We start from the raw sequence: 25,872 nt of genomic DNA on the forward strand, positions 1-25,872 counted from the left end.
CTACCTAGCTAGCATGTGAAATGAGTGCAATTGTACAGTAGTTTGAACAGTTTTTGGCATTGCCCTTCTTTGGGATTGGAAAGAAAATTGAACTTTTCCAGTCCTGTGGCCACTGCTCAGTTTTCCAAGTTTGCTGGTATATTGAGTGCAGCACTTTAACAGCATCATCTTTTAGGATTTGAAATAGTTCAGCTGGAATTCCATCATCTCCACTTTATTTGTTAATTGTAATGCTCCCTAAAGCCCACTTGACTTCACATTCCAGGATGTCTGGTTCTAGGAGAGTGACCACATCATTGTGGTTATCTGGGTCATTAATCTCTTTTTTGTACGATTCTTCTGTGCCTTCTTGCCAACTCTTCTTAATCTCTTCTGCCTCTGTCAGATCCTTGTGGTTTATGTACTTTATGGTGCCCATCTTTGCATGCAATGTTCTCTTGCTATCTCCAATTTTCTTGAAGAGATCTCTAGTGTTTCCCATTCTATTGTTTTCCTCTATTTCTTTGCACTGATCACTGAGGAAGGCTTTCTTATCTCTCCTTGCTATTCTTTGGAACTCTGCATTCAGATGGATACATCTTTCTCTTTCTCCTTTGCCTTTCACTTCTAGTCTATTCTCAGCTATTTGTAAGGCCTCCTCAGACAACCACTTTGCCTTCTTGCATTCTTTTTCTTGGGGATGGTTTTGGTCATCACTTCCTGTACAGTGTTACAAACTTCTGTCCATTGTTCTTCAGACACTCTGTCTATCCGACCTAATCCCTTGGATCTATTGGTCACCTACACTGTATAATCATAAAATATTTGATTTAGATCATACCTGAATGGCCTAGTCTTTTCCCCTACTTTGTTCAATTTGATTCTTAATTTTGCAAAAGCACCTGAACCACAGTTAGCTCCCACTCTTGTTTTTGCTGACTGTCTAGAGCCTCTTCATCTTCGACTGCAAAGAATATAGTAAATCTGATTTTGGTATTGACCATCTGGTGATATCGATGTGTATAGTCATCTCTTGTGTTGTTGGAAGAGGGTGTTTGCTATGACCAGTGCATTCTCTTGGTAAAACCCTGTTAGAGTGTTACTTCATCATCATAAAAGATGAACTTCTGCCATTTGCAACATGGATGGACCTAGAGGGTATTATGCTTAGTGAAATAGGTCAGACAGCGGTAAATACTTTATGCTTTCACTTATATTTGGACTCTAAAAAATAAAGCAAATTAATGTATATAACAAAACACAAACTGATTTACAGATATAGAGAACAAACGAGTGGTTACCAGTACGAAGAAGGAAATGGGAATGGAGGAGATCAGAGTAAGAGATACAAAGATCAGAATTAAGAGATACAAGCTACTATGTAGAATAAATAAGCAACAAGGGTATATTGTTCAGCCAGGGAAATATAGTCATTATTCTGTAACAACTTTAAATGGAGTATAATCTCTAAAAGTATTGAATCACATCTGAAACTAATATAATATTGTAAATCAACTATATGTCAATTAAAAATCTGGTAATTTATTTCCATTTGTTCATCCCTGCAGAGGAAATTTATATTTTACCTCTGGAAAACTGAGGAATATTTTATTAGGCATTGAGTGGTTTAAGTAAAGAAAGAAAAAAATTAGATTTTCCCTAACTTATTTTGCTAATACAGAGTTTCTGAGAAATAGGAAGAAATAAGAAAGGAATTGGAACCAGACGTATGAAGAGTTTCTTTTCTGTTTGTCCCTCTTTCTTCAACTGAGACTGAGGCTCTAACAGTTTTGATCTTGGGTGTTAAGAAAGCTTTCAGGACTGAGGATTCTTGGAAATAAGGGAGGACAAGGGGGATGGGAATGTACATGTCTCCTGTATCTATAATTATGCTATTCATACAGTCTCATTTTACACTGATGATATGATAATGATAGTGATGGTTTTTATATTTAATTGTTTATTATTTGTCAGATTTTGTGCTAGGTTTAACACACGTTATCATACTTAATCCCTGTGATCACCTTCAGTTCAGTTCAGTTCAGTTCAGTCGCTCAGTCGTATCCGACTCTTTGTGACCCCATGAACTGCAGCACGCCAGGCCTCCCTGCCCATCACCAACTCCCAGAGTTCACTCAGACTCACGTCCATCGAGTCAGTGATGCCATCCAGCCATCTAATCCTCTGTCGTCCCCTTCTCCTCCTCCCCTCAATCCCTCCCAGCATCAGAGTCTTTTCCAATGAGTCAACTCTTCGCATGAGGTGGCCAAAGTACTGGAGTTTCAGCTTTAGCATCATTCCTTCCAAAGAACACCCAGGACTGATCTCCTTCAGAATGGACTGGTTGGATCTCCTTGCAGTCCAAGGGACTCTCAAGAGTCTTCTCCAACACCACAGTTCAAAAGCATCAATTCTTCTGCGCTCAGCTTTCTTCACGGTCCAACTCTCACAGCCATACATGACCACTGGAAAAACCATAGCCTTGACTAGATGGACCTTTGTTGGCAAAGTAATGTCTCTACTTTTGAATATGCTATCTAGGTTGATCATAACTTTCCTTCCAAGGAGTAAGCGTCTTTTAATTTCATGGCTGCAGTCACCATCTGCAGTGATTTTGGAGCTCCAAAAAATAAAGTCTGCCACTGTTTCCACTGTTTCCCCATCTATTTCCCAGGAAGTGATGGGACTAGATGCCATGATCTTAGTTTTCTGAATGTTGAGCTTTAAGCCAACTTTTTCACTCTCTTTCACTTTCATCAAGAGGCTTTTTGATGATCTAGATTCACTTTCTGCCATAAGGGTGGTATCATCTGCATATCTGAGGTTATTGATATTTCTCCTGGTAGTCTTGATTCCAGCTTGTGCTTCTTCCAGCCCAGCATTTCTCATGATGTACTCTGCATATAAGCTAAATAAGCAGGGTGACAATATACAGCCTTGATGTACTCCCTTTCCTATTTGGAACCAGTCTGTTGTTCCATGTCCAGTTCTAACTGTTGCTTCCTGACCTGCATATAGGTTTCTCAAGAGGCAGGTCAGGTGGTCTGGTTTGCCCATCTCTTTCAGGATTTTCCACAGTTTATTGTGATCCACACAGTCAAAGGCTTTGGCATAGTCAATAAAGCAGAAATAGATGTTTTTCTGGAACTCTCTTGCTTTTTTGATGACCCAGCGGATGTTGGCAATTTGATTTCTGGTTCCTCTGCCTTTCCTAAATCCAAGTTGAACATCTGGAAGTTCACGGTTCACGTATTGCTGAAGCCTGGCTTGGAGAATTTTGAGCATTACTTTACTAGCGTGTGAGATGAGTGCAATTGTGCAGTAGTTTGAACATCCTTTGGCATTGCCTTTCTTTGGGATTGAAATGAAAACTGACCTTTTCCAGTTCTGGGGCCACTGCTGAATTTTCCAAATTTGCTGGCATATTGAGTGCAGCACTTTCACAGCATCATCTTTCAGGATTTGAAATAGCTCAACTGGAATTCCATCACCTCCACTAGCTTTGTTCGTAGTGATGCTTTCTAAGGCCCACTTGACTTCACATTCCAGGATGTCTGGCTTTAGGTGAATGATCACACCATTGTGATTATCTTGGTTGTGAAGATCTTTTTTGTACAGTTCTTCTGTGTATTCTTGCCACCTCTTCTTAATATCTTCTGCTTGTGTTAGGTCCATACCATTTCTGTCTTTTATCAAGCCCATCTTTGCATGAAATGTTCCCTTGGTATCTCTAATTTTCTGGGAGAAATTTCTAGTCTTTCCCATTCTGTTGTTTTCCTCTATTTCTTTGCATTGATTGCTGAAGAAGGCTTTCTTATCTCTTCTTGCTATTCTTTGGAACTCTGCATTCAGATGCTTATAGCTTTCCTTTTCTCCTTTGCTTTTCGCTTCTCTCCTTTTCACAGCTATTTGTAAGGCCTCCTCAGACAGCCATTTTGCTTTTTTGCATTTCTTTTCCATGGGGATGGTCTTGATCCCTGTCTTCTGTACAATGTCACAAACCTCCATCCATAGTTCATCAGGCACTCTATCTATCAGATCTAGTCCCTTAAGTCTATTTCTCATTTCCACTGTATAATCATAAGGGATTTGATTTAGGTCATACCTGAATGAAATATTAATTGTAAACATTCCAGTTTTATAAGGAAAGAAAGTAAAGCATGGGGTTGTTAAATAACTTATTCAAAATGACATAGCTGAGTGCTTGGCTAGGGTACAGAGTATGCAGTTTGATTCTAGAATACATGCTTTAAGCCATCTGTCTCTCTAGATCCGGGGGGGAGTGCGCAAATATAATGAAAAACACCTTTCAGAAGTGCAAAAGTTTAGGTCCAGAAAGAATAAGTAATTTGCCTAAAATAAATAGGAAAATTGGTACTTTAACCTTTGTCTAATTTTAACTATACGAAGCTACCTCTAGATGGTCAGAATCAGATAACCTTAAACTTAAGAACCAGAAGTAGTCTCAGAGATTATATCATTTCAGTGCCTAGTCTCTCATTTTACAGATAATCTATAATCACTAAAATCTCTAACCCAAACCAATCAGAGGTCAGTTCTATGGAGCAAGACAACTTTATATATCAAAGGAGAGTTATTGTTTGAAATTTTATTTCTATTGAAAAAAAATGAAGATGAGGGATCCAGTTCTTGATGGAAGCACAGCTTTTTATAGAAAATTCAAGCGCCTCATTGTTTCTCTGCGACAAGAAGACAACTTGGGAAAGGATTCTGTAGACACTGAGCCCATTGTAGAGAGCTGTGGGACCCAGAGATTTTCATGAGAGTGAACATGCCCTTCGAGATCAAAGCACATTGTCTTCTAAGAGGCGTCCAGTGGGCCATCCTCTGAAAAGTGACCCACTGTTCAGCATAGCTCTTTCCAGGACACTGAATTGGAGCCAGCTGGTGCCTGGAACGTACCTTGTATGTCACCTTCTGATCTCCGTCTGAAGGCCAACTGTATGTGATTAAGCATAACAGACACAGAGCTTGTGTTAAGGCCCGGATGTAACTTGTTGAGTGAAGAGCAATTGACTTGAAAATTGGACAAATGGATTAAGTTTCTTCTCTTAGTCTCTCTCTTTCTCTCTTATTTTTAATAGAGCAAGATTGTATCCTCTGGGCCTAGTCAATTAGTGCTTGCTGTTTCTGAGAAGGATATTCATGAGCTGCTGCACTTCAGGGGTACTAATTGGGATTTGAGATGAAATTTTTACCCTGACATGTGCATCACCTAAGGAGGATGGCAACAACTGGCATCAAGCTAAAGTGTGTTTTGGTTTTTCCCCTTATAGTGACTAAATAATTTAGTGTTTTTTTTTTTTTTTTTAAAGCTCTTGCTGCTTCTCAAAATTGCTTGCACATTGGAATCACCTTGAAAATTAAAAAGAAAAAAAAATACTGATGCCACTGCCAATCTATTCTACCCAACATATTTTAATTTAACTGGTATGAGGTGTGGCCTGAGAACAGGGAATTTAAAGCCCCTGAAGCAATTCTAATGCACAGCAGAGTCTGAGAACCACTGGAAACCACTTTTAAGCCCCATCACTCTGATGAGGCGCCAGCTGCAAGCATGTTTTATACCAACATGTTTGCAGAGTATAAACATCACAGTGCAAACTCTTGCACCCAAGAACCCTGTGCTGCTAGTGGACAATCTTTGGAAAAGTTTGAATTTGTAAACTGATAATACATATAATTCCATGGGCTCCATATGGTTCCTGTTATGCTGAGGGAACTATACACATTTGCCTTGCCCCAGGATGAAAAGATAAATAACAGATGTGGTTAATTTTTATCATACTTGTAGTGAACAATAATAGAAAAATAAGAAATGAAGCGGGCAGAGAGAAAAGTAAATCACATGAAAATAAAACTTAAATCAACTATACTAGGTTATATCTTTGGATTTTAAAAATCCAGTTATATAATAGATAAGAAATAACTGTATCATATAATTCTTCAGTTCTAAGGGAGGCAGTCTCTACAACGACAAGAAGCAATATTAAAATTTTGGATGTTAATAGAATAATCTTAAATTGTTGATGGTAATGATAACTAAAATTTATACTTTACCATGTGGTAAGCACTGTTCTAAGCATTTTACACATACTAACTAATTTAATCCTCATTACAACCCTGAGATAAATACCATTTTTATTTTACAGATGAAGAAACTGAAGCCAGAGAATTTAAGTAATTTGTCCAAGGTGACATGTTTACTATGTAGTGAAGCCACGAACTGAGCCCAGTTCAGATACCATTCAAAGATATTCTAAAGGTCCTGGTGATGACCTGGTGACAATCCCTTCACAGAGAGAACACTGGTCCCATCTACAGAGATGAAGCAGAGTGTACAGCTGGAAGTTTTTGGGAGAATTGCTACTAAGATTTAGGATGGCTGGGAATAAGAGTAATAATAATGCCAGGAACTAACATATACTTTGTGCCAGGCACTGGGTGAAGTTTGGGTGCGATTCACATATTCTCTACTTTTTTGGCTGTGGATCTCTTACTCCTGATGGTCCACTTAAGAAGTCAACATGTGATTGGCTAGGGTCTCTGTTGTTGTTGTTCTGTCACTAAGTCATGTCCAGTTTTTTGTGACCCCATGGGTTGCAGCACGCCAGTCTCCTTTGTCCTCTACTGTCTCCCAGAGTTTGCTCAGATTCATGTCCATTGACCCAGTGACGCTACCTAACCGCTCATCCTCTCCTCCCACTTCTCCTTTTGGCTTCAATCGTTCCCAACATTAGGGTCTCTTCCAGTGAGATGGCTGTTTGCATCAGGTGGTCAAAGTACTGGAGGTTTGTCATCAATCCTTGCAATGAATATTCAGGGTTGATTTCCTTTAGGATTAACTGATTTGATCTCCTTGCTGTCCAAGGGACTCTAAAGAGTCTTCTCCAGCATCCTTCCCTTTGGAGACTTCAATTTTGTGCATATTAGGTCACTTGATGTGGTCTCACAACTTAATGAAGCTCTGTTTCTTGTTTTTGTTTTGAGAAACTTTTTCCTTTGTATTTGACTTTAGATGGTGTCTCTTGCTATGTTCTCAAGTCAACTGTTCTTTCCTTTTGCAATGTATAATCTTTTGATTGATTTTTTTTCTCATCATTATGGCTTGCATTTTCTTGCTTCTTTGTATGCCTGGTAGTTTTTGATTGGATGCCAAAGATGCTGGATATTCTTGAATTCTTTTAAATATTCTTTATTTTTTTCTATGGGATGCTGTTGAGTTACTTGGAGGCAGATTGATTTTAATATCCGTCAGTTGGGACCAGGGTAGTGTTTAGTCTAGTGCTAATAATCCCCATTTCTGAATATTCTATTCAATGCTAGACAAGTTATATTGTTTTCCTGGTGGTAACAGACACTGCTGCCAGTCTTATGTGCGTGCCAAGTACTGTTGTATTTGAGTCTTTGGGGAAGATCTTTCCCCAGACTTGAGTAGTTTCCTCACAGATATGCACTGCTCACTATATTGAATACATAAAGGAAACCTCTAGAGAACTCTGGAGTTCTCTGTCTATGTAGCTACCCTCTTTGTATGCTGCCTGTGAACTCCAGCCACCTTACCCTGTCCAGATGTTTATCTTCAGCTCTTCGATTTGGGGACCTGCCTGTGCTCTCCATTCCCATGCTGTGGCTTAGAATCTCTTGCAAGGTACAAATATGAAACAATCCTAGGCCTTATCTTGTTTTTTCTGTGTCTCTTAAGGATCACTGTCTTTTGTCTCTGATGTCCAAAGTGTTGAAAACCATTGTTTCAAATATTTTTTCTATTGTGTTTGTTTGTTTTTTCAGGTGATTTTGTAGATCCTGTTCCTCATACTCCATCTAGGCTGGGAATGGAAGTATGAAAATTCTTCTTTTTTTTTTATACAAACTTTTTGTTCAATCTTACCAGAGGTTTGTTAATTTTATTAGTATTTTCAAATAACCCCCATTTGTCTTTCTGAAATCTCCTTATGGTATGTTGGTTTATTCATAATATGTTATTTATATACTTATGTTACTAATTTCACTTATTTTTATTATCTACTTTCTGATTGGTCCAGTATCTTTACACAGACATACAACATAAATTGGGAACACTCCCACTCAGATTAACCCCTGGGCAGCTGGTAACTCAGCTCAAGTAACTCAAGTGATTCTTGTCTGGCATACAGCATAAGTAGACTCACCTACATTGAGGGAATTTCTTGCATGGCAATAAAGTTCAGTGTTTCCTGAAGAAGTGAAGAAACATGAAAACTCCACATATCAAGTGCTCTAATCTGTAAGCATCCTACTTTGGATGAAGTATTCAATTGGCAAGGAATTGTGTTAATTAAGTCATGATCAGTCACAGGGGAATAGAGCTCAGGATTGGACTCAGCTTAGAATCAAGATTGGGAGCTGGTGAATTTTCACAGAAAACATTATGAGCTCTATACTCTACCATGTCCTATGGCAGGAGGTGCACACAAACAGCCATTGCTCTAGAAATTTAGAAGGTGGAGAATTGGTTCATCAGTGGCCAGGGTGATCAAGAAAATCTTCATTGTGTAAATGGGAATATCTTGAAACTAGTATTGAATGGAAATTTTAATAAATGAATACTTCAATTTCTTTTTGAGCACTTCTCAAGAAGATGATCCCTATCATCACTGGCCTAAGTGTCTATGCTTTTTATTTTTTCTAAAGTTCTGGATTTTTTCTCACAAATTTCTATAAGATAACATTCCTAAGCCCTGTGGCACTAACACTGTTGCTTAACATAAATAGAGTAGCTAACATTTGTGTTCTCAGAACCTAACATACTTTCTTACAGAAAGACTGCATATATCTTCCATTTCCTACACAGATTAAAATTTTGAATGTGATTCTTTGGTTAGAGATAGTCTTTGAAGATTTGTAATCAGGCAAAGGCCACGTAGTTTTGTGCCATTAAATCAAATTGATGAAGTCACATGTCATATGCCCTACATTAAAAAATAAGGAGGTGTTTGTTTCTTCCCTATTCACAGCAACAGTCCTCTGTGTGTGCCCAGTTGCTCAGTCATGTCTGATTCTTGGCAACCCCATGTCAGGCTCCTCTGTCCATGGGATTTTCTAGGCAAGAATACTGGAGTGGGTTGCTATTTCCTACTTTAGGGGAATCTTCCTGACCCAGGAATGGAACCTGTGTCTCTTGCATCTCCTGCATTGGCAGGCACATTCTTTACCACTGTGCCACCTGGGAAGCCCAGCAACAGTCCTGGATAGCCAAATGTGCTGCCATTTGCTGTGGGAGAGGCTGTGATAAATATGGCCATCTTCAGAAAGGTCAGTCTTGTGAGGAAGAGTTACAAACCAAAATATCTAGCAATGACCTGATTCTGTTGTGTTAACAAGAATGCCTTTTATAGTTATGAGGACCTATCTGTGGCGATTCATCACACAGAGGCACTATGGATAACAGGACTCTCAAAATACAGTTCTCATAGATGTTAAGTCTGTCTTGATGAGCTGTAACAACTGGGAATCACCACCTTTATTGACCTTTACAAATCCCCTTGCATTTACATGAACATGACTTGAATTATGGCAGATCTGGAAAGAAAAATCAATACAAGTAGAAAAGAAAGTGTTGGCCTATTGCTTTCTCTATGATATTTTAATAATTCAATTATTATACAGGTTAGTGAAATACAGTAAACTAATTATAAGGAAACCAATTCTATTGTCTAAGTTGCATGATGTGTGTATTTATTTCATTTGTATATCATAGTCTATGACATTATTGAATGACACTTCGTACCGAAGAATATGCTAAGCGTCTTGTATATATCGTCTCACTAAAGATTTGTAACAATCCCATGACACAGGTATGGTCATCATCCTTATTTTGTAGAGGATAAAATTAATACTTTAAGTAACTTCATGATTAGGCATGGTGGATGGGGAAGAGCCAGGATTTGAACAAGAAAAGTTAGACTCCATTATGATTGGTTGCTCTGCGCTTGCCATGTAACTGCCATGTATGATCACTTTGTGATGTAAAGAAATACTGAATCACTTTATTATGCACCTGGAACTAACATAGTATTGTTTGTCAATTATTCTTGAATAAAACAGGTAATTTAGACATCTAAAAAGATAGGAACTTAGCCAATAATTGCATATATATATGCTTATATATGTTTGTGTAAACTTATAATGTATATATATTTGTGTGCTTAGTTTCTTAGTCATGTCCAGCTGTTTGCAACCCCATGGATGATAGCCCACCCAGATCCCACTTCCCAGGTGGTACCAATGATAAAGAATCAACCTGCCAATACAGGAGACATAAGAGATGCAGATTCGATCCTTGGGTTGGGAAGATCCCCTGGGGAAGGGCATGGCAACCCACTCTAGTATTCTTGCCTGGAGAATCCCATGGATAGAGGAGCCTGGCAGGCTACATACCATAGGGTTGCAAAGAGTCAGACACGACTGAAGCGACTTAGCACCAATAACACCACCATATATGTAATATATGTACAGTTAAATGCTGAGTTCCAAAGAATAGCAAGGAGAGATAAGAAAGCCTTCCCCAGTGATTAGTGCAAAGAAATAGAGGAAAATAATAGAATGGGAAAGACTACTGATCTCTTCAAGAAAATTAGAGATACCAAGGGAATATTTCATGCAAAGATGGGCTCAATAAAGGACAGAAATGGTATGGACCTAACAGAAGCAGAAGAGATTAAGAAGAGGTAGCAAGAATACACAGAAGAACTGTACAAAAAAGATCTTCACGACCCAGATAATCACGATGGTGTGATCACTGACCTAGAGCCAGACATCCTGGAATATGAAGTTAAGTAGGCCTTAGGAAGCATCACTATGAACAAAGCAAGTGGAGGTGATGGAATTCCAGTTGAGCTCTTTCAAATCCTGAAAGATGATGCTGTAAAAGAGCTGCACTCAATATGCCAGCAAATTTGGAAAACTCAGCAGTGGCCACAGGACTGGAAAAGGTCAGTTTTCATTTCCATCCCAAAGAAAGGTAATGCCAAAAAATGCTCAACTATCACACAATTGTACTATCTCACATGCTAGTAAAGTAATGCTCAAAATTCTCCAAGCCAGGCTTCAGCAATACATGAACCGTGAACTTCCAGATGTTCAAGCTGGATTTAGAAAAGGTAGAGAAGCCAGAGATCAAATTGCCAACATCCACTGGATCATCAAAAAAGCAAGAGAGTTCCAGAAATACATCTATTTCTGCTTTATTGACGATGCCAAAGCCTTGGACTGTGTGGATCACAATAAACTGTGGAAAATCCTGAAAGAGATGGGCATACCAGACCACCTGACCTGCCTCTTAAGAAACCTGTATGCAGGTCAGAAAGCAACAGTTAGAACAGGACATGGAAGAACAGACTGGTTCCAAATAGGAAAAGGAGTACGTCAAGGCTGTATATTGTCACCCTGCTTATTTAGCTTAAATGCAGAGTACATCATAAGAAACACTGGGCTGAATGAAGCACAAGCTGGAATCAAGATTGCCAGGAGAAATATAAATAACCTCAGATATGCAGATGACATCACCCTTATGGCAGAAAGTGCAGAAGAACTAAAGAGCTTCTTGATGAAAGTGAAAGAGGAGAATGAAAAAGTTGGCTTAAAGCTCAACATTCAGAAAACTAAAATCATGACATCCAGTTCCATCACTTCATGGCAAATGGATGGGGAAACAGTGGAAACAGTGTCAGACTTTATTTTTTTGGGCTCCAAAATCACTGCAGATGGTGACTCCAGCCATGAAATTAAAAGACGCTTACTCCTTGGAAAGAAAGTTATGACCAACCTAGACAGCATATTAAAAAGCAGAGGCATTACTTTGCCAGCAAAGGTCCGTCTAGTCAAGGCTATGGTTTTTTCAGTAGTCATGTATGGTTGTGAGAGTTGGACTATGAACAAAATTGAGTGCCGAAGAATTGACGCTTTTGAATTGTGGTGTTGGGAGAAGACTCTTGACAGTCCCTTGGACTGTAAGGAGATCCAACCTGTCCATCCTAAAGGAGATCAGTCCTGACTGTTCATTGGAAGGACTAATGTTGAAGCTGAAACTCCAATACTTTGGCCACCTGATGCAAAGAACTGACTCATTGGAAAGGACCCCAATGCTGGGAAAGATTGAAAGTGGGAGGAGAAGGGGATGACAGAGGATGAGATGGCTGGATGGCATCACCGACTCAATGGACTTGAGTTTGGGTAAACTCTGGGAGTTGGTGATGGACAGGGAGGCCTGGCATGCTGCAGTCCATGGGGTTGCAGAGTCGGACATGACTGAACGACTGAACTGCACTGAACTGAATTTAGAATATAGAAAAATAGTTAAGGCAACATTTGTGCATGCATACAAGCTCAGTCATATCTGACTCTTTGCGACCCCATGAACTGTAGCCCACCAGGCTATTCTGTCCGTGGAATTTTCCTGGCAAGAATACTGAAATGTGTTGCTATTTCCCACTCCAGGGCATCTTCTTAACCTAAGAATCAAACACACGTCTTCTGTGTCTCCTGAATTGGCAGGCAGATTCTTTACCACTTCACTACCTGGGAAGCAGCGGCAATATATATATCATCAAAAATTATCAACTATTTTTCTTCTCCATAATTTATCACTGTGGCTCAGATGGTAAAGAATACAAATACACCTGCAATGCAGGAGACCAGATTTCGATCCCTGGGTTTGAAAGATCCCCTGGAGAAGGGAATGGCTACCCATGCCAGGATTCTTTTTGGAGAATTCCATGGACAGAGGAGCCTGGTGGACTACAGTCCAATGGGTCACAAAGAGTTGGACATGACTGAATGACTAATACACACACACACACACACACAAACATACACACCTATAAACACATATGTATAGACATACATATACATATGGATGTTCCAAATCACTGGGAAGGAAAGTGTGTTTCATTTTGTGCTGTTCCATGTCAGGGCATATGTATGTGACTGCTACTGATGGGAAAGAGTTTCAGTTCAGATGAGGCCTCTACAGGAACCCCACCTCCCAGAACAAAACAAAGTCCCTTTCTGGGCACATTGCTTACATTTCCAAAACAGACTTTCTTCCATGCTGGCTCATGTGAGAGCTTGCTATGAGCACATCTCTGTCCCTTTCTGGACCTTTGTCTAGAGTTCCCATCGGTGCTTGAACATGGGGGCTGCTCAGCAGATATGTCAACATATGCCTGAATGTTTCTTTCCAAGTGAACTCTCATCTGTTCGGTAAGAACTAATTTGTGCTCACTACTGGTTTCCATTTGAGATGGAGTCCTTATTAACACATCTTGATTTTTAGAGGGTGAGGGATAAATGGAAAAATGGGTATATTCACTTTGTATCTTTATTTACTTAAAGTTTTCTTTTCAGGCAAGTGAATTCAATATATGCCTTTCCCCAGGGCGAGAGGCTCACAAAGCAGAAGGAATGTCATTTTTCAGCCGACAGAAATATAGGTAAGTCAATCTGGTGCCTACATGCTCTGTGAATGCTGGCAGCCAGCCAGAGTTCAGGTCTTAATTAAGCAGATTAGGCCAAAGAAAGCACAAATGCAAACCCAGGCAAATTACCAAAAATTGCTGTTATTCCAGCATTCCAACACACAGGATTTCTGAATATAAACTGTCCCCCCAAAATATTGTTGGTTAAGACTGAGGATAGCAAATCCTCTGACTGACTGCAAATCTGTCTGCTGGAGCTTCAGATATGTAAGCTCCGATCTGAGGCTTTTCCATACATACCAGGCAGGAGGGCCTCTGGGACTGTGTGTGTGTGCGTGCACGTGCGTACACACATGCACACTGAAGATTCATCATGTCAAAAGCAGTACTTGCTCTGCAGTCCTTGTTAGAACAACCATATCACACAATGGTTTCTTTCTAAATAAACAGAGGAGAGCTGGTCAATAAGGCCCTTTATAGGTACATCAGGCCAAATTCAATCAGCAGTCCCTGCATGCAGACAAGTGGTCTTCTATGTTGGCTGGCTTGGGGGACAATATCATCCATCCCGTACACAGGCCCCCATAATTGCATCTCATTCCTGACTCCTGCAAAAAAAAAAATGACCCCTTCTTCCCATGGTTTGCAAAACACATGGGGAGGAAATAGCAGATCGGAGCTAACTGGGCAAGAATTCTAACCAGATGATAGAAAAATGTTTTGTCAAAGTAAGAGTTCTTTGAATTTTTAAGAGCCCTGTATAATTTAATACACAGTCTTTTCAAGATGAAGTCCAATATGGGGCCAGCAGAATTATCTGTCATTATTTCAGAACATTTTGCCAATTCTTTCATTTTGGATTCTCCAGAAGAGAATCCAAAATACAACATTCTTTCTTAGTCCTCCCCCTACTTTTCTTTTTGGCAAGAATATAAAAGAGTTTGCGACTTAAGCAGCACTGTAAATGACACAATTGAAGAAAAAACGCCTTGTATAAGTGTACTGTGTTTTCATCTTTATTAAATAAATCCCATAAAGAAGTGATTTTTAAGAAGTCTATTAACCTACCATTGGTTTGTTGGGGGAGCTGGCTAGTGTCTTGCTTCCTGAGTCAGTGGCCCCTTTTATTTGTTTCCATGTTATTTGTTTTCAGCTTTTTGTCTGCAATAGTCACTTGAAACAGGAAGTACTCTTCAGAGGTTGTTGCTCTTGACCAAGACTATGGATGAAATGGATACAAGGCTATACCCTGAGTACTTCCTTGGGGAAGAAACAACATGGGGAGCAGCTTTCCTGATCTTTGGAGGTTTTTGTCTGCAGGCGTGAAGGCACCGTTTGCCTATTTTGGTAGAGCCTGCCTCCTGACTTCCTAACCATTATCTACCCAGGTGACTATATTCTCTGCCAAGGTAAGTCTACTGGGGGACAAAACTCTGTATTTCATGATTATCTTCATTTAAAAAAATATGCTCTTCCCTTTATTGTGAGTAGATGAAAGCAGGAAAGTAATTTCATAGCAAGATTAATTCACAGAAAGGTAAGAATGACTGATAGCATTTCGAGGAATACCTCTTCAAGTAATTTGTTCATACTTACAGAATAAGGACATACATTTCTTTGAGCATTTCATCTGAACGTGATCTATTCTGTCCCTGTGTGTCATTCGAAACCCAGTTTTAGGTTTCAAATATATTATCATGATAAAGTTAATCCAAAAGGATAAATCTTTATTGACACTACTCTAAGGACTAGGATAGACAAACAAGACCTCTTCAAACCCACAGATCCTATCATATTGGAAACTGATTGCTCAGATCACTCTGTCATATTCTTACATCTAAAGCAGGACTGAGGATTAAAAACCTTCCTACGGTGTCTTTGAAAGATCCTTTCTTTGCATGGATGATGGGGCAGAGTGGCTTAATATCAGAAAGCATGTTCTATAGAATAAAATAAATAAGTACATAATTAATTCCCATATAATCTATTCTCTTCTTTGCTTGGTCAGAAGTTCCTACCATTTGATTTTCTATCTGTGGAGTGAATATTGAAGAGGTACAATAAGACAGCTATTCACATAGGAGGGGCTTTCAGAAGACTTCTAGCTTGGGCGGATACAAAACTGTAGAAGACAACAGTCAAGACAAGGGTAAAGTGAGCTGGCGAAAACCTAAAGGCAATGGACTGCTGCTGCTAAGTCGCTTCAGTCGTATCCGACTCTGTGGGATTTTCCAGGCAAGAGTACTGGAGTGGATTGCCATTGCCTTCTCCAAAAGACAACATGAATTAGGAGTTAAAGCCTCAGAGATCAAAATGGCTTTCCCAGTGAAAAATTCATTTATCTTGACCTAAGACAGGAAATGAGGAGGAGAAAGAAGCCACCAAGCAGAAGAAAACTTAAACATTTGAAGAGAGAAAGTCAATATGCTCCAGATGCCTATAGTGGAGACATTTTGGGAAAAGTTCCAGAAGTTTGATGGAGCTAGTGTGTTATCAGTGGAATTGTGCCCTTCCTGCAGAGCCCTCTGGAGGACCAATAAACCTCATTGCAGGTCACCATGCTGGTTGGATTCTCATGAAGAGGGAAAGGGAATGGGTAGAGCCATGGAGGAGGAGTGATGCCTCCAGGAATAATTTTCAAGAACATTTTATGATAGTGGGATAAACATATTCAGTGGTGACCAAAGATAGAGAGCAATTAACACTAAGAAGAAGGATTCATAAATTTAGAGTAGAAAAACCTGATTTGGAATTCCCAACTTTGCTCCCAACTATTTTAAAAGGTCCCTCCTGATGCCGTCTATCCGTATTGTGAAAACTCAAGTTGTCTGCAAAGTTACTAATGCCTCACATACCACAGTGCTGTGCTCTCTAACTCCCAGGATAATTATTCCTCTCAAAGCAAGGAAGTCACTGATAAAAATACAGTTAACTTTACTGGACAGCAAATTTGCATTTATTCCTTCTGGGAGAATTAGTCTGAGGCAGCATAACTTGAAGGATCTCTATAAAGAGTAAATATAGATTGAGACTTGGCTCTTGTTTTCCTCAATAATCTAGAAAGATGATGGGCCGTAAGTGTCCTGCAAATATCCTTTCTCTTCCTAGAACCTACGAAATCACTCTCCCTACCTCAGGCCATCTGGTGTTTGCATTACACTTTCATGTGGTTTTTCGCTCACAAGACCAAGTCTTCACCCACCCTCTCTCATGTCAGGAATTTGATCCCAGCAAGGCTTTGTCCAGCACTTCCGCTCCTCCTTTCACATGTTTCTTGAAGCACCATGATTTCCCTGAATAATAAAAGCTTTTTTCCTCCTTATTGTTTTTCTTCTACAGAACCTCCAGATATGAAATCAAATGTTGTACATAAACTGTGTTCCTACCCTACTTGTGTATTTATTATTTATTCATAGGTATTGGTTGTTTGCATGCATGGCTTAGATGTTCTCTGTAGAAATATTCTCTTGTGTGTCAATAATGCCCATGTTCAGTTGTAACCTATTTAAAGGTAGAAAGTATACTCTTTAGCAAGTAGTTTTCAAAATGAATCTCTCTCTCTATATATATATATATTTTTTTTTTTTGTATATATTTCAAAACACTCAAGTTTTTTGTTCAGTGGTTTTTGTAAGTGTAATTTGTTGATGTTCAAAATGGTTTTCTGCTCAGAGTGCACAATCACAGAGTAGAGACACTATACCATCATGAATGACCCACAGCTAAACTGCATTTGATAACGAACCATTGGTGCTGACAATGATGTTCACTCATTGCTTGCCTTTTTGGTTCTTTTAAAAATGGCCTTCAATTATAATATGATCTTTGATACTGTTTTTAATAAGTGAAAAACAATTTATAGTAACTGGCTTTCAGCAATTTGGGGTGAATCATTTCAGATAAATCAAGACAGCAGAAGAGTTGAATTGTCTCTATAGTTCTCTGAAAACTAGGAGTCAATGATATTTACAAGGCAAGTGGGGAAGCCATCCTCCTTTATTTCCAGTGTTATAATATCTCACTGCATGGTCAGATTTTTAGGGATGTGGTGGGGCAGCCCTCTGTTACTCCCACTAGAGGGTTCCACTGATAAGCTGTTTGGAGCAAACAAGACCGTTTTTAGATTGGATGTTTGAGACTGAGCCCAGTAGCAGAGTTGTAGTCCTGGATGAGACAGACCAGTAGGAGGAGACACAGTGTGTAGCTGATATTTGCCTCTTCCTGACCAAATGCTGCTGCATATGAATGGGCCTCTAAAGAAACACAGTGTATCTCTTGGGGTGGGGGTGGGGATGTGGGTGTCAATAGAAAGATTGACATGACTTTAGGGGACTCCAGGCTGCAATTGCATGGCCTGAGCAATACCAGTGAAGGAGGCTTCCTTTGCTTCTGAGCTCTCCTCCAGAGAAGCTTCCACCAGAATGGCAGTGACCATGGTAGAGAGATTCATGTTTCCTTTGGTGGTGGATGGTCTAGACCATCAGACACACTTACCTGATTGAGGCCCCCGCTTCTCTCCCTGCAGGGTCTCTGCATTGCACTGGCCTGGCTCCAGACTTCCTGAATCTGGCTACAACAAAAGCAACAGTCCCCCAAAAGGAGCCTTTTAGTCAATGGTTTAAATTCCTGGTTTTCTGTCCCTCAAGGGACAATGAAAGGGGCCTGACCTCTTGGTCACCTCAAGAAGGTTTGGAGTTCTCTGGAAAGAGGAGAAAGACAACCTCTTAACAGTTTGATTGGATAGCTGGAGTCACTACACAGGCACAGAAAAAAGGCTGAAGAGAAATAAGGTAGAAAATTTAACTATATGGTGAAATTTCAGGTGATCTCCTTTTACTCTTAGCAAAATTCTCTACAATAAGCATGTGTTTTAAAAACCACTAAAAATAATGTTAAAATATGTACCCAAAACCTGAACACAGTAAAATACTTTAAGTATGTGCTTATGTACAAAAATCCCAAACAAATCAAGGTTGTCAGAAATCACAAAAGATAATTTAATTCAAATTAAAGATGTGAGCTATTATCATTTTCAGATATTTACAGAATAGACTAGCAGGACTGAACTTTTTGTGGATGAGACATGATAACTTTGTTTCCTGCTGTGTCAATTGTTTCTCTGTCTTTAACCAAGATTATATTTCCAGAATATCTACTTCTCCATTTCTCCTGCCTTTTATTTTTCCATGGTTGCAATCTCCTGTAATTATGGGAAAAAGTCTTTCCTGGAGCAGCAGCTCTGAGATTAGCTAGTTTGGAGCCAACCTGAGTATTCCCAATTGGTGCTCATTATCTTCTTTGTAAGAACACAGTTTTCAGGACAGAGTTAGCTCTGCTCTGAGACTTAAAACAGCTGGAAAATGCATGACTTGACATGCATTAGATCTGACAGCATGTGAATCCACTGTTCAAAAGTACTTAATACCTATTTAATTTTCTTTTTGGGGGCATTTTATTTTCTTGTCCTTAAATAATCACCACAGTAATCAAAAGCATTTATGAATTACTGAAGTGGAACTCAAAATACTTAAGAGCCGATTGATTGCTTGGATAAACAAATGCCAAAGTTCAGGAGAAGGTCAGAAAGTTGAGTGTTGTCTTTTATTTTGAAGAGCTCAGTCTTTAAATTGCACACATTTGTCCTTGAACTGTCTGAATTCATCTTGAAAGGGCCGAAATGATCCCCAAATTAAGTCCTCTTGTACCTTGTTGATATACATTTATTTAAGAAAACATGAGACCCCCATTTTGTTAATTTTTAAACACTAATCTATGCCTCAAGATTTAATAAACAGTCTTTGTTAATGACCATTTTAGTCAGTTATTCATTCATTCATTCTAACCTTTCTGGATTACATCAGAAAATAAAACAAACAAAAATGTCACTATGGAGCTTAAATTCTAGTCAGTGCAGAATAAACATAATACATAAGTAAAATATATGGTATGATAGGTTCTATGGAAAAAAACAGAATAGCACAGGGGAGACGAGGAGAAAATAGACAGCAACTTGAGATGGGGAAGGGGGGTGGGGATCTGGGTCAATCTCATTAAGAGGGTGACTTTTAGGTAAAGACTTGCAAAGGGGAGCAGGTTAGTCAAAAGAAGGGAGTGATCCAGGCAGGCAGAATAAATGGTGCAAGAGTCCTGAGAAGCGGAGGAGAAAGGGAGAAGGGGCTGGGCACAGGACAGCGGTGCAACTGGAGAGAGAGGGGGCAGGGGCGCTGGTATGGAGGGTGACCTCAGAGAGAGCGTGGGGGAGGGGTTAGAGATTGTGTAGGGGCTCCTAGGCCACCACGGAGAGCTTGACTTTTCCTTTCAAAGGGGAGCCATTGCAGAATTTTAGAGGAGGACTTGACCTGACTTCCAGGGATCACCCTGGCTGCAATATTGAGACTGGATTGAAGTGGGCAAGTTTAGGAGAAGGGATACTAGATAAGAAGCAATCAGCGTGCTTATGATGGAGCTGCTTAGAGCAGATTGGTGGCAGAGGAGGCAATGGGAAATGGTCAGACTGACCCTATTGTCCAGGTGGAGCTAATAGGGCTTGCTAATGGATGGGAGGCAGGTGTGAGGGGAAGACAGGAGACAAACCAGGTCGTCCAAGGACTCGCCAGCTCAGCGATGTGAAAGGTGGGGCTGCCTTCCAGTGAGTTTGTGTTTCTGTTTCAGAGACTCAACGGTAAACTTCTGCAAGACAGGGACCAGTGTCTTGTAAACTTCATTGTTATTTTTGTTGTTATATCACTAAGTCATGTCTGACTTTGTGACCTCATGGACTACAGCATGCCAGGCTCCTCTGTCCTCCACTATCTCCTGGAATTTGCTCAAATTCATGTCCTTTGACTCAGTGATGCCATCTAACTATCTCATCCTCTGCTGGCCCCTTCTCCATTTGCTTTCAGTCTTTCCCAGGATCAGGATCTTTTCTAATGAATCTGCTCTTTGCATCAGGTGGCCAAAGTATTGGAGCATCAGCTTCAGCACCAGTCCTTCCAATGAATATTCAGGGTTTATTTCCTTTAGGATTGACTGGTTGGTTTGATCTCCTTGCATTCCAAGGGACTTTTAAGTGTCTTCTTCAGCACCACAGTTCAAAAGCATCAATTCTTTGGCAGTCAGCCTTCTTCATGGTCCAACTCTCACATCCGTACACAACTACTAGAAAAATCATAGCTTTGATTATGTAGACCTTTGACAGCAAAGTGATATTTCTGTTTTTCAATACAGTCTACGTTTGTCATAGCTTTCCTTCCAAGAAGGAAGCGTCCTTTAATTTCATGGCTGCAGTCACCTTCCACAGTGATTTTCAAAAAAAATCTGTGACTACTTCCACTTTTTCCCCTTCTATTTGCCATAAAGTGATGGGACCAGATGCCATGAGTCTTAGTTTATTGAATGTTGAGTTTCAAGCCAGCTTTTTCAGTCTCCTGTTTCACTTTCATCAAGAAGTTCTTTAGTTGTTCTTCACTTTCTACCATTAGAGTGGTACCCTCTGCTTATCTGAGGTTGTTGATATTTCTTCTGGAAATCTTGATTCCAGCTTGTGATTCATCAAGCCTGGCATTTTGCATAATGTATTCTGCATGTAAGCTAAATAAACAGGGTGACAATGTACAGCCTTGTCATACTCCTTTCCCATTTTGAAACAGTCTATTGTTTTATGTAAGGTTCTAACTGTTGCTTCTTGATCTGCATACTGGTTTCTCAGGAGATAGGTAAGATTGTCTGGTATTCCCATCTCTTTAAGAATTTTCCACAGTTTATTATGATCTATACAGTCAAAGGCTTTAGTGTAGTCAATGAAGCAGAGGTAGATATTTTTCTGGAACTTCCTAGCTTTCTCCATGATCCAATGAATGTTGGCAATTTTATCTCTAGTTCCTCTGCCTCTTTGCAACCCAGCTTGTACATCTGGAAGTCCTTGGTTCATGTACTGCTTGAAGGATTTTGAGCATACACTTTTTAGCATGTGAAATGAGTGCAACTGTATGGTAGTTTGACCATTCTCAAAGAATGGGATTGGAATGAAAGCTGACCTTTGAGATTGGAATTAAAGCTGACTTTTTCCAGTCCTGTGGCCACTGCTGAATTTTCCAAATTTGTTGGCATATTGAGTGCAGCACTTTAACAGCATCATCTTTTGAATTAGGATTTGAAATAGCTCAGCTGGAATTCCATCACCTCCATTAGCTTTATTTGTTGTAATGTTTCCTAAGGTCCACTTGACTTCACACTCCAGGATGTCTGGCTCTAAGTGAGTGACCACACCATCACCATGGTTATCCGGGTCATTAGGATCTTTCTCATACAGTTCTTCTATGTATTCTTGCCACCTCTGTTTAATGTCTTCTGTTTCTGTTAGGTCCTTGCCATTTCTATCCTGTATCGTGCCCATCTTTGCGTGCAAAGTTCCCTTGGTATCTCCAATTTTCTTGAAGAGATCTATAGTGTTTCCCATTCTATTGTTTTCCTCTATTTCTTTGCATTGTTCACTTAGGGAGGCTTTCTTATCTTTACTTGCTATTCTTTGGAACTCTGCATTCAGATGGGTATATCTTTCCCTTTCTCCTTTGCCTTTCACTTCTGTTTTTTTTCCTTCCTCAAACAACCATTTTGCCTTGTTGCATTTTTCCCCTCCTTGGGGATGGCTTTGATCATTGCCTCTGTAGAATGATATGAAACTCTGCCCATAGTTCTTCAGGCACTCTGTCTATCAGATCTAATCCCTTGAATCTACTTGTCACTTCCACTGTATAATTGTAAGGGATTTGATTTATACCTGATTCATACCTGAATCACCTAGTAGTTTTCCCTACTTTCTTCAATTTAAGCCTGAATTTTGCAATAAGGAGTTCATGATCTGAGACACAGTCAGCTTCAGGTCTTGTTTTTGCTGACTATATAGAGCTTCTCCATCTTCAGCTACAGAGGACGTAATCAATCTGATTTTGATATTGACCATCTGGTGATGTCCATATGAGAGTCGTCCCTTGGTTTGTTGTAGAAGATTGTTTGCTATGACCAGTGTGTCTCTTAATGAAACTCTGTTAGCCTTTGGTGTACTTCATTTTTTACTCCAAGGCCAAACTTGTCTGTTACTCCAGGTATCTCTTGACTTCCTACTTTTGCGTTCCAATCTTCTATGATGAAAGTGGGGCTTCCCTGTTGGCTCAGAGGTAAAGAATCTGCCTGCGATGCAGGGGCTGCAGGAGACAGGGGTTTGATTCCTGAGTCAGGAAGATTCCCTGAGGGAGGGCATGGCAATCCATTCCAGAATGCTTGCCTAGAGAACCCCATGGACAGAGAAGCCTGGTGGGCTACAGTCATAGGGTCACAAAGAGTAGGACACGAGAAAAGCTACCTAGTATGCACACAGGCATGATGAAAGGGACATCTTTTTTTGGTGTTAGTTCTAGAAGTTGTAGGCTTTCATAGAGTCGATCAACTTCAGCTTCTTCAGCATTAGTGGTTGGGGCATAGACTTGGATTACTGTGATGTCAAACGGTTTGCCTTGGAAACAAGCTGAGATCATTCTGTCATTTGTGAGACTGCACCCAAGTACTGCATTTATTGTAGTCTTTTGTTGACTATGAGGCCTACTCCATTTCTTCTAAGAGATTCTTGATCACAGTAGTAGATATAATGGTCATTTGAATTAAATTTGTCCATTCCTGTCCATTTCAGTTCATTGATCCCAAAGATGTCAATGTTCAACCTTGTCATCTGCTGTGGAATTCTCCAGGTCAGAATACTGGAGTGGGCAGCTGCTCCTTTTTCCGGGGGTCTTCTTAACCCAGGGATCAAACCCAGGTGTCCCACATTGCAGGCAAATTTTCTACCATCTGAGTTACCAGGGAAGCCCAAGAATACAGGAGTGGGTAGCCTATCCCTTCTCCAGGGGATCTTCTGGACCCAGAAATTGAACCGGGGTCTCCTGCATTGCAGGCGAATTCTTTACTAGTTGAGCTGCCAGGGAAGCCCTTCTTCCTCTGTAGTCAGATATTATTTTATCATCTGATTTTCACAGGATACTTTTTCAACAGGTGCAAGTCCAGAGAGATAGATGGAGGAAGGGGAAGAAGATCAGTTCACACTTGTGCTCTAACTATCTTGTTCTCTTGCTGCAAGGCAGCATGGACTTAATCCAGAGGACACGGGAAAAACACTTTTGAAGCTTTTTAAGGGGCTCGTCCAGTAACATCAGTGCCCGACACTGGCCAGTGTAAACAATAGAGTAATTGGTGTTGATGCAGCAAACCAGAGTCCCAGGTAATTGCTGCTGTGTGGAAATGTACGTAGAATAAGCTATACATGCATGTGCTCTGATCAGAACTCATGAACTCCTCTCCAGTCCCTGGCCTGGGCATCAGAGTAGTCCCATTAGGACCTTCTCTTGGTCATTTGAATGCTCCCCCTTCTGCTAACTTTTTGGTTCTTGCGACAGCCCTCTCTTGGTCCCATTCATTGTTGGTGCTTCTTACTCATCATCCTACATAATTTCTGGACTCTTCCTACTCCTTAAGAAGCACCCAGGTCCTAGATGCTTTTGAGCGCCTTGCTATAGGTGCTTGTCTATTGATACAAAGTGACTCACATGTTCTACATTTCAATATTTATTTACACAAGTTTACCAATGTGCACTCCGTGCAGCGGTCTCCAAGGGAAGCTGCAGCCTGCCACCACTAGAGATTAACAATCTGTTCCTTTTTTGCCAGGTAGGCAGAAGCAGCATCTCATTTTCTTTTCATCTGCATTTTTCTCCCTGCTGGTGAGACTGAGTCTGTTTTCAGTCCAATGTTCATTGGACTGGACAGAACATTTCAGTCCAATGTTCACTGGCTATTTGTATTTCTTTTTTAAAAAAAATTATATATTTGGCTGCATTGGCTCTTTGTGGCATACAAGCTTCTCTAGTTGTGGTGAAGAGGCTCAGTTGCTCTGTGGCATGTGGGATCTTACTTCCCGACCAAGAATCAAACCCGTGTCCCTTGCATTGGAACGCAGATTCAACCACTGGACCATTAGGGAAGGCCTGGCCATTTGTATTTTCTTTTTTGCATTAATTACTCATATCTTTTGACCCCTTTTCTACTGGGTAAATTTGTCTGCCTTTCCTTTAACAGTTGTATATTTTGCAAATATTTCCTCCCAAGTTGGCTTTTAAAATTTGCTTGGCTTCCCTGGTGGCTCAGAGGGTAAAGCATCTGCCTGCAATGCAGGAGACCTGGGTTTGATCCCTGGGTCAGGAAGATCCCCTGGAGAAGGAAATGGCAACCCACTCCACACTCTTGCCTGGAAAATCCCATGGACAGAGAAGCCTGGTAGACTACAGTCCATGGGATCACAAAGAGTCGGACACGACTGAGCGACTTCACTTTCACTTTTTTTTTTTTTTAATGTTTTTTGTGGTATCTTTTTGTGGTATATTTTCCTCTTTAAGTCATCAAATCCAATTTTATTTTCCTTTCTGGGTTCTGGTTGTTTTTTTTTTTTAATCTTCTATAGGAAAACTTCTCCATATGAAGATTGTAAAGAGCTTTTCCTTAAGAGGGACCTCAGATTTTATTCCCTTTGCTAAGTTACTTTTATGCTATTTAATTATATTTATGTCTATTAGATTATTCAACTAAATATTAGAACTCTTCAACTTTTTATTATGCACTCATTTATCCCATTTTTGTACACTCAATTAAAAAAAAAAAGTCACAGCAGTTAATTTAAAACAGAAGTTCTCCTTTACTTTCTTATAGTAAATTTATAATTATGTATATAAATTATATATAAATTAATAATTTTGGTTTTTACATTTGGCAATCTGAATTTTTTTTATATAGTATGAGGTATGCTGCTGCTGCTGCTAAGTCGCGTCGGTCGTGTCCAACTCTGTGCAACCCCATAGACGGCAGTCCACCAGGCTCCCCCGTCCCTGGGATTCTCCAGGCAAGAACACTGGAGTGGGTTGCCATTTCCTTCTCCAATGCATGAAAGTGAAAAGCGAAAGTGAAGTCGCTCAGCCGTGTCTGACTCCTCGATACCGCATGGACTGTAGCCTACCAGGCTCCTCCGTCCATGGGATTTCCAAGGCAAGAGTACTGGAGTGGGGTGCCATTGCCTTCTCCGAGTATGAGGTATATTCATCTGAATACTTTTTATATAGTATGAGGTATGAAAGTAACTTTATTTTCTTCAAAGAACAGCCAACATTATTTTCTGAAAAAAACAACCAAAAAAAAAAAACAAAAAACACATTATCATGTGGCCTTCATCTTAAATTCTAGTCCCTTAATCCAACAGCAACAATTATTGAGCTCTGCTACATGAAGAACTCTGGTAAACTGAGAGTGGTGAAAAAGACAGAGAGGTTCCTGGGCTTCATCAATGTTCGGCTTGGTTAATATCATTAGTTAGATC

General features: G+C 40.0%; 1 long non-coding RNA gene across 1 annotated transcript in view; it reads left to right on the forward strand.

Moving 5' to 3' along the window:
• The window catches only part of LOC102402292, a 72,292-nt gene extending 52,822 nt beyond the window's left edge, over window positions 1-19,470 (forward strand). The window contains exons 3-5 of the long non-coding RNA XR_006550082.2: window positions 13,387-13,472; window positions 14,611-14,866; window positions 15,466-19,470. This is a non-coding gene — a long non-coding RNA (uncharacterized LOC102402292). The remainder of the gene's footprint in view (window positions 1-13,386; window positions 13,473-14,610; window positions 14,867-15,465) is intronic.
• The last annotated feature ends 6,402 nt before the right edge of the window (window positions 19,471-25,872 follow it).

This window comes from Bubalus bubalis, chromosome 3 (genome assembly GCF_019923935.1).
Source record: "Bubalus bubalis isolate 160015118507 breed Murrah chromosome 3, NDDB_SH_1, whole genome shotgun sequence".
Taxonomy (NCBI): Eukaryota; Metazoa; Chordata; class Mammalia; order Artiodactyla; family Bovidae; genus Bubalus; species Bubalus bubalis.